Here is a 10,240-nt window from a genome sequence, read left to right on the forward strand (position 1 = left end):
CCCCTCCTGCCTGACCTGAAACCCAGAGTAACCCTGCAGGAGTCCAGCAGTCAGTATTTAACAAGTGCTTCTGGTGATTGTGATGTTCATTTGAGAGACATTGATCTAATTCAAGGTCTTCGCCTGACAGATGAGGAAACTAAGGCTCAGAGAGAGTGTTATTTGTTCCTTTTTTCACATTTTATGTATTTCTTTATTTACAGAGAGAGGGAAAGGCAGGGAGATAAACATTGATGTGCTAGAGAAACGTCCATCAGTTGCCCCTCATATGCTCACCTGCTCCCAGCTGGGGACCTAGCCCGCAACCCAGGCATGTGCCCTGACTGGGAATTGAACCAGTAAACTTTCAGGTCACAGGCCAGTGCTCAATCCACTGAGCCACACCAGCCAGGGCTATTTATTCCTTTTATATCTATGCATTGAACTTACGCCATGAATTAAGTAACACTTTTCTTTGAAAAATGTCAGCGAGAAGCTAGAGGGTTGACAGGCCTGCAGGGTGGAACTGGAGGGCAGAACCGCACTTTCAGGATCGCGCTTCTTAAACACTGAGGTCTTGGGTCACTCTCAGACTGTCTGGCAGCCCTGGCATTCTGTTACAATGGTAGGGCACTAATACAATTAATCTAAGGTGCCTGTAATTCATGACTGTAGAATTATTATAGTCTTTTGTATTCTCTAGATTTGATTATAATTTTCCTCATATTTTATGCCACTTATGCTCTTATTTTCCAAATAGAATAAAATATCCTCCCTCCCAACTCCTGAAAGAATTGATCAGGAAGATTTCACATTTACTGAGAAGACGGTCATTTTATTGCTTATCACTTTTCAAAATGTTTGCATGTTGCTTATTGAGTTTTATTACATTTTCCTTTCAATATTTTAAAACTACACTTCTAATTTGGAAACTGCAAGATACTGACCTATCCTTATTTTTCCCTTAAAATAAACCCTTCACTAAACAAGCATACAATACATATCATTTTAAATAAAGTATGTCTTACATATATTTAAATATAGGATCCTCAAATTCTATGGTTCTAGAAAGCTCTTATGAAAATGTTCTATGGATACGCACCTGCATTTTTCTCCTGTTTAAAGAGAAGACCATTTAGAATCAGGAAAGCAGAAAAAAAAACAAATGATTTTAGTTCATCTATGCAGAGAAGAGTATGATGTTTCAGAGTGAAATATAGCCATCAAGACCATAATACTTATCTAGAACTTGGTTTTCTCATTTGTGGACTGAGAATGATACTAATATCTGCCTCATGGAATTATCATGATAAATAAAAAGGGACCACATATTCAGTCTAGCAATCTATTTCCCTATAGATGGCTGTGATGTAATGTTCAGCAGTAAATATCTATTGAAGTTCAGCTACTAGATTTATATGTTCTTTTCTCTCATCAGAAATCACATAATCCTACGTGTGCATTCCTCACAGGTTTGAATGTGTGTGTGTGTGTATTTCCAGCAGTATCTTCTCTAAATTGGAGACAGTTTTTATTATGCAATTCTGTTTATACTTATTAATACTTTTGATATTGTTTTTAAATTCACGCCTAAAATGTAGTACAAGCATATTCAAGTGGTAACTCTTCTTGGAATTTATAGACGATTAGCTTATTTGGGATTCATACCATGGAATTCTACTCAGCTGTAAAAATGAAGAAAATTTTACCCTTTGCAACAATATGGGTGGACCTGGAGAACATTATGCTAAGTGAAATAAGCCAGTCAGAGAAAGACAAATACCATATGATTTCCCCCATATGTGAATCTAACAAACACACTGAACTAACAAGAAAAACAGAGACAGACTCATAGATGGAGAACAGATGACAGGTAATGGGGGAGGTTAAGTGGTAGAGGGATTGAGCAAAAAGGAAAAAGACTTGTGGACATGGACAACAAGGTGTTGAGGGCTGGGGGCAGAAGGAATAAGGGGACTAAATGGTAATGGAAAATACAAGGATTATATATTTAAAGAAAATAAAATGCATGCCAATTGTATATGCAATTATAAAATGACAATCATTTATAAGAGGATGTGATGAGTTTAGGCATTGCCTTAGCACATCCGAACACACCTCGTGAATGTAGCTACTAGAAAAACCTAACAACTGTTTGGATTATTTATTAAAAGTCCTTGAAAAGAAAGAGTTTCGAGGTAAGCTGTTTGAGTTTGATGTTCTGAAGAGCATGGAATCCCATACTCGAGTGGCTATCAGATAATATGACAGAAGCATCTAGGGTTTATAGTCCAAAGGGGCAATAAGTATTCTCGTAGTTAACTGATAAGTTCATGTTTCTTCAAGAAAAGAAAGCTTCACTAATTTACATGCAGATGATAAAAATGCAAATGGCGTCTTTAGTATTCAAAATGTACTTATTCTGAGGAAAAAAATTTGGATTTTGTTAATTGTGAAACCACTTATGTAAAAATAAACACTGCGTAACTGAAAACAAGTATTTGGTTAAAATTCACACACATTCACGTTTCTCAATATCTGAATAAGATATTACATTGACTGGTAACAGTGGCTGGATTTCAAACTTTTCTTCAGGACGCTTAGGGGTTATGCACATCGCTCAGGTCTGGTCTTATTTTCATTACAGTATGCTGAGCCTGGATTCTGAGCTTATCTGCGTAGTTTTGAATCCTGGCTCTCACAGTTGTTCTCCGTGTAACCTCTGGAAATCTTTCAGATTCTCTAATCCTATTTCCACATCTAGGAAATGGGAATAAGAAATCCTAACCTTACTGGGTTTTAGAAGACATAGTTGAAATAATTCATGTGCCATGTTTAGTAGATTCTTGGCAAAATGTTAACTATTATTAGTAACAGAACATTAACCATTATTATTTTTATTATTGAACACTTAAATGTATTTGAAAAAATGTTTAGTTAATAGTAGTTAAGGACAGAAGGACAACGGATAAGCTCTGGAGTCCCAGATATTGTCAATAAATTAAACTTGTTATACATATATAAGTATTTATATATGACTTCTAATATTTAGAATATCAGATATCACAAAATGATTCCAGAACTATAAAGTCTCTGGAAATATCCAGCTCACTTTTTAGGCCATATAATATAAAATGGCCCTAAACATATTTATTTACCTCAAAAGAGTGCAATAAAATTTTACCAAATTTTACAAGCATTTTCTGAAATTTTCTTTTTTAAATTAAAAAAAAAAGTTTATTTATTCTTATATAGAGGGGAAAGAAGAGAGAAAGAAGGAGACAATTACCAATGTGTGGTTTCCCCTCACACACTCCCTACTGGGGACCTGGCCTGTAACCCAGGCATATGCCCGGACTGGGAATCGAACCAGCAACCCTTTACTTCACAGGCCGGCACTCAGTCTGCTGAGCCACACCAGCCAGGGCCATTTTCTGAATTTTTTTGTAAAGAAATTACAAATCACTATTACATGTTTGAAATTGTCAAAAATATGTTGCATTAAGAGGCACAATCATGATGACTATTATAAAGTTAAATTGGTGCACACTTATACAGAATTACTTAGAATTCTGAAATAATAACATTTGGTGGGAAAAGTCATAGCCGTTGCTATTCTACATGGTATGTGACCCACAGGGAAACATACAGTGCTATTTCATGAATCTTTTACAAACCCAAAGCATATATTCAAATTACCCAAAAAAACAGTTTTGTAACAATAATAAACATATTCTCTGTTGATCCAGAGGGAAGATCTCAAGTTCCCGTTTCTTGGCTAAGGAGAATTAACATAATTAAGATGAATATCCTTCTCCATCCCCATACATTTTTCCATCATAGACATGTGTAAAGTTTTATGAAAAATCATGAGGCAGAGGCAACTGTTTCATTTTTCCTGAGGTCATGAGGAGGGGAGTGGGAAGAAGCCTTACAATCAACCACAATTTATATTATTTCTTTTGAGTAAGGAAGGAGCTGGGAGTGTGTTACCCGGGACTCTCCCAAAGCCTGTAAATCCTGGTCCAATCCAGCGGTTTCTAAAGTTTGCTGCATAGTGAAATCACCTGGATTTAAGAGAAGAAAAATCCCAGTGTGCAGGTTGCACCCAGAGGAACCCTATCAAAATGCTGCGAGTGAGAGCGAGGAACCAACCAGTATCTTTAAAAGGCCCACAGTGGATTTTTCTGTGAGTCCAGTTTGGGAGTCAATTTGATTAAATGGGAGCTTGGAGACCTCAACCCTATATATACACTACTCTCTTATCTCATGTATCACACCCATTTGAAAACTTAAAACTTTTACGTTAAAACACACATACAGGCAAAATCATTCGGACTTGGCTCATTTCTGCACAATTTGGCTTTTCTGTGAAGCCATAGGCAAATGCGGTGGGAAATATACAAGAAAAGATACTAGTATCTGGCACGATGTCAAGTTTTGTGGGCAACATGGTGAGGGCTGCTGGAGAAAGCTGGGCAGGGTACCCACGGTTGTGAGACTGACAAAAGAATTAGAATGCGTGGGTTTAGGTAGGCATATAAAGCATTAATTTATAGCTTATTCAGCAGTGGGAACTCTATTTCCCAATATAAACAAGAAAGTTATTTTCCTAAATATACTTTTTAAAGTAAAATTATCCGTTAAATGATTCCCATCCGATAATGGTGTGAGAAAGTGTTAGTTATCAGAGGAGTCTGCACAATCATGCTTCTCTTTATTTCTGAGAACTAATAAGCAATTTACAAATGTTTCTTGATAGTGCCATAAACATTTTTTGGTGTAAAATGGAAATTTTATTTTTCTGAAGATGATCTTAGATTGTCTAATACTACGCAGTTTGTTTGCTTTATGTGATTTTTTAAAACTTAAAAAACAAGACCCACTTTTATTTTTTCATCTCTAAAATCTGTAAACTAAGTCAGCGTGGATTGTCCCTGAAAAATAGTTAAGACATGAAAAGTTGTAAAAATTAAATTATTTCAAGCAAGCTCTAACTAGTACCTTCCAAGTGAAAGAAGGAAATCAGAAAACATGCAATGTTAAAAGCTCGGTCAATAGGCGGAAATGCCTCCAAACACATAGGAACTCACTGCTGGAATTCTAAAGTATGGAAGTCCTGACAACACTGTTTCAAAGTCCCTCATAAAAGCAGGAAAACAGGGAAAGTCCAGCTACTGACGTTGAAAGACTTTTATGCTTTTCCCAATATTGCAAATTTCGCCCAGCATAGCATGAGTCTGCCTAGGATAGTAAAGTCAATGACTGCCCGCCATCCAACTAGAAGTTTGCAGACTTCCACTGTAAAACATTCCTATAAAGATGGGGCATAGATACTTTCTTCATTTGCATTTTATTGTTTATTGGAAATTCTTTGCATACTTATTCAAAGAGAGTCCCTTTTATACGCTGAACTATGCATGAAGGCAAGATACTATTTTTCCTACTGGTGACACGACATAGAATGTACATTGAGATAAAGTAGAGAAAGGTGGTGTTTTCTACAACTTTTATGATTCTGCTTACAGCTATTTAAAATAGAAAAGAAATGGGTTTCCTAAACCTATGCAGTTTTAGAAAGGCAGGCTGTTGGCTTACTTTCATGAAAATTAACTTTCAGTAGGCTGTGGTAGTGAAAGGAAAAGGAACTGGGGCAAAACTGCAAATTCAGTTATAAAAACAATAATTAGGTATTTCTCTTTCTTGGGTTTATGTTTCTTCACTATTAAATATCATCAATTTTGAAAGGCAGTCACACTACTGTCGAATCCACACTACCTGTGGTATTGGATTGGATTATGCTCGTAAACACGACGGTGTCATTTGTACTCACAGGCACTTCATTCAACGAGCTTATTTCATGCCTGTGCACATATTTCATCAATACACATACATCTGCTTCAACAACTAATTGGTTTTTATCTAGTTCGCCTTGACTTTTATTTTTCTATTTAGATTTTATACATTGGTGAGATCATTTGAGTTTTAGAAAATACTTTTAGCTCTGAGTCATTCAAACAGTTTTGATACATCTTTAAAAACTTGGTATCCTGATTATATCATGGGTTGAGAGTCTATTGGTAGAGGACGGATGTTTTCATCTCTGCTTCCCTACAGAACGACTTCTGCTCATCGCAACAAAAATTAGATGTGTACTAATGAAGGACTTTGGCTGTGTCACACCCTGGCTGCTCTGCACTAGGGAAGCAGTTTTGCGTGGAGATAGACTGAAAAAAATTTGCTGCCTCAGCTTCCTTGGTAACAGTGACCAGCCAGGGTTTTCATGTGTGCTGTGTAGATGCAGTCAACACCACAGCTGTCGGAGCTGCTGTCATTTCCGTCTCTGGGACGGACACTGGTAAGATGAGGAAAAGGCTTATTCACTACTTCAGCACGTACTATTGAGTCTTTGGTGCAGTCAAGAGGAGAAAAGAAACATTGTGTAATTTTAGCAGACAGTATGCTACATTCTCTCTCTCATCTCTTTTTCTCAAAAGCAGCACTTTGAAGTAGGTATTTTAGCCTTGCTTGGCTGGTGATGAAAGAGACTGAAAAAGTTTGAGGGGTTTTCTCAACATCACAATTAGCAAGAGGCCATGTCTGCTCTATAAGCAAAATGTGTTTTGCTCCAAGATCTGCGCAATTGTCTCTCCTGCAACTGATTAGGAAGGGATTCACAAAATCCACAGTTCGCATTCATAGCCTAAGGCAGTGCCCGAGCAGGTTTTCTTTCACTCTTTCTGGAGTCAACACTTTCTGGAAATGCACATGTTCAGCTATAGAACCTTCTTTTAAAAGTTTTCTGAAGCTATACTCTGGGTTCTCTGTATAGTTTATCAGTAACTCTTCTGGTATCATAGGGCTCTGAGGTCTAGCACAATTTGGTATTTAAGTTACTCTGCAGTAAAACCTTTCTGGTTGTTTAGAAGGAGGTGTATCATCCTAAATGAGTTTCTGCCTCTTAACTTACAAATACTGAGGGGCCTTTAGTGAGAGCTTAACGATGAAAACAATAGTAGCCAGGAACATTTCTAAGTTCTTTAGACATATTTATTTAATTCTAAGAGCAACTTATGAAACAGGTACTGTTTATCATTCCCATTTAACAAAGCAGAAAATGAGGCAAAAAATGTGGTTAAATAACTACCCCAAGGTCACATCACTAGTAATTGATAGAACTGGGATTTGAAAGTAAAACCAAAGGAGTTTCCTACCTTGTTGAGATAAAACATTGCTAACCTCTTCCTCCAGCCAAGCTCAAGCATTTGTGGATGTCTACCTTGCTAAAATTTGTTATAATTTGAGAACAGAAGAGCTTTTCATATCTTGGAATCCCATGAAGGTAACAATTTTATACATCAACTTCTGAAATGAAAACAAGGACTACTCTCACCTTTTGCCATCAGCTTTTTAAAAGCTAAATTGAGAAAGGATTTTGCAGATATGATAACCAAAGGTGTGAGTTTGGGGAAACGGAATTGCAGGAGATTTAGAAAACAGCAAAATGCAAATCAAAACATGTCATATACTATCAAAAATTACATTAATACACATGATAATATTTATAATGTTATAGTCAAAGGTGGAGAAACTACCTAGTAAGTCCAAGTTTATTTCAATGAATCTTTGATTGTGTTTCTTTAGTCTTAATAGTTTTTATATATTTTTATGTACTAATTTATTCAGTCATAATCATTTTGAAGTGGCAAGCTTTAAAGCATTGCTATTTACACATATGTGTACAAATTCCTACCTGTCTGAAATATACTAAAATAAAAAAAGTAATGCAGTCTTTTGAAAATCCAGAGAGTCACAAGCAAAAAAGGTCTCAAAAATGCCTGGCATCTTCTTACCTATTAAATCATCTAAAACCTGGTGAGAAGGGTCAGGAAAGGCCTGCTGTGGTGAGTCTGATGTGAATATTTATCTCGATGTTACAAACCTCTAGAATCATACAGAGCCTAAAAGCAACGCCGACCCAACCTTAGTCGTGTTGTTTCAGCTCTACTTGTTCTGCTCTGTTCCTATGGCTGTTGTTTCAAGATGAGCAAACCCTCGATAATAACATTACCTAACACTCCCACACAGTGCTAAACCAGCAAGCATGATTCCACATGTATACAAAGAGGATTAAAATATAAATCGAAATTTACTGTACCCTGGAGCACTACCAGACAAATAAACAATTTATTCATGTAGAGGTTACAGTTGTTAAATTCAGGCAGCTTACACCTGTGCTGGGTAATACCCACCTCCGGTAACCTAGGAGCCGACATGCAGACTTCATGATGGCCGAGAAACTCCAGGTGAGCTATAAAAGCAGATAAATGGTATGTAGTTTGGAGAGTAGCAGATGTGATTTAGAGTTTATGGGATTAAGAGACCTTGCAGGTTACATGCTGCAAGATCCCAGGAAGATTTAAAAGCTAAGAAGCAAAACCTTGAATTTGAACCCGTGCTTAACTGGAAGCCACTGAGCTGAAAGCAAAGCAGGTGAATTCTTAGACTATGCAACATACAAGTCATAAAGCTTGAAGAGCCGCAGTGGAGTTAGAAAATACCAACCAGATTGAAAGAAAATATACCAAAACCATTAATGAATTTAAAAATATTGATATATTTTTCTAAACATATATATTTGGATTTACCAAGCTAAATCAAAATTACAGGGAAACATTTGGTAAGAAGGTAGAAAATTCAATTAAAAGAAATGAAATCATCATAATGTTATTTTAAATTTATTCCACATTATTTAAAGCTCATTTGTTAATTTCATGTGTTCATTAAATTACTGTTAAAAAAGGTAAGGTTGATATGCCCAATCTGATGGATACAAAACCTGAGTTTCAAAGAGTTTAATTATTCTGCCAATGTCAAGGAATCATGAAATGATGGAACCAGGACGAATACCTCCACATCTGAAAGGTTCTAACCTTTCCTTACACCTTGGTTATTTTTGTTCTCTCTAAATGTGAAGATTATGCTTTGATATTAAATTTGTATGGAGCAACATACAATGGCAGTTAAAACTTAGTGGTAAAAATTGAAATATTACCAAGTAAGTGAAAGCCTGTATTTCAGTTGCATTTGAAATGCATTTATTTAACCTTAATAGTAGCTATATAGTTCTTCTCTCAGTCAAAATTATTGATTATGTACCTGTCATGTGCAAGGCATTTCCCTCCAGCCTCTACACAGTGTCTGTTGAATATACAGAGAGAAAGACCTATTGCAATGGCTGTAGTTCATGCATAGAGAAACTTTGCACTGGAAAATTAAATCTTTATAAAAGGAAAGTAAGAAACATGATAATATTTTTACTTTTGAAAAATGTCAAAAATATGTAATTAAATGCATGTCTCTAGTAGCAGGTTTTGGTTCTTATAATTAACTTGAATGTATAAAAGCAGTAGAGGCAAAACCTCTTCAACCCTGTGCCCAAACACACGGCCCAGACAGGTCACAGGGTCTGCTGCTGCTCCGGGAGTGGGAAACAGAGGTAGAGTCACAATTATAAAAGCATGCATTTAGCCTATTTAATTCAGCACACATACATAAATAAATGATATAAAGCATGAAGGTATACATTTTAAAAATGTGAATGTCAACCAATGGGCTAATTACTGAGTGTGGTATTGCCTTGTGCTAAGACCATACAGATCTTTTGCTGAAGGAAAGAAGTAGCTATAAAGCTAGGGAAATGCATGAAGTGGCTAGCTTGATTATCTGCCAAGAGATCGGAAAAGAAATATACAGATGTAGGGCAGTGGCCATATTTTAAATAGTCAAAATAGTATTTTGGAACAATGAATTATTACATGTCTGTTTTCCAATCAAAAAAGTGTGTGAGCAGTTAATCGAATATAAACATGATGTTTTTATACTCTCAGAAATTAAGATGTGCCCCTCACATCTTATTTGTTCACATAGGATGTGTGGGTCACTGTAGTCAGTCTTGAGACTTCAGATGGGCTTGCGCATATCCCTCAGGTCAGCAAAGATGGGGCCAGGTAATGGATGGCACAGTGCGGCATCCGGGAAACCTCTGTGACTCTGGAAAGAGACATACTTCATTCGGTGCAATGAGAGTGATTACGGGCTCAGGTCTGGAGAATGGTCTTTGTGCAGTAGGGTAAGACTTACTGCCAGAGTATCCGAGTGCCTGGCTCCAGGATCACGTGATCTCAACCACTCAACAGGAGCTGTCCCAGGCTGGGAAATAGAAATGTGAGTAGGACAAAACTTCTACTTCTTATCGGTG

Source organism: Desmodus rotundus, chromosome 11 (genome assembly GCF_022682495.2).
Source record: "Desmodus rotundus isolate HL8 chromosome 11, HLdesRot8A.1, whole genome shotgun sequence".
Lineage (NCBI taxonomy): Eukaryota > Metazoa > Chordata > Mammalia > Chiroptera > Phyllostomidae > Desmodus > Desmodus rotundus.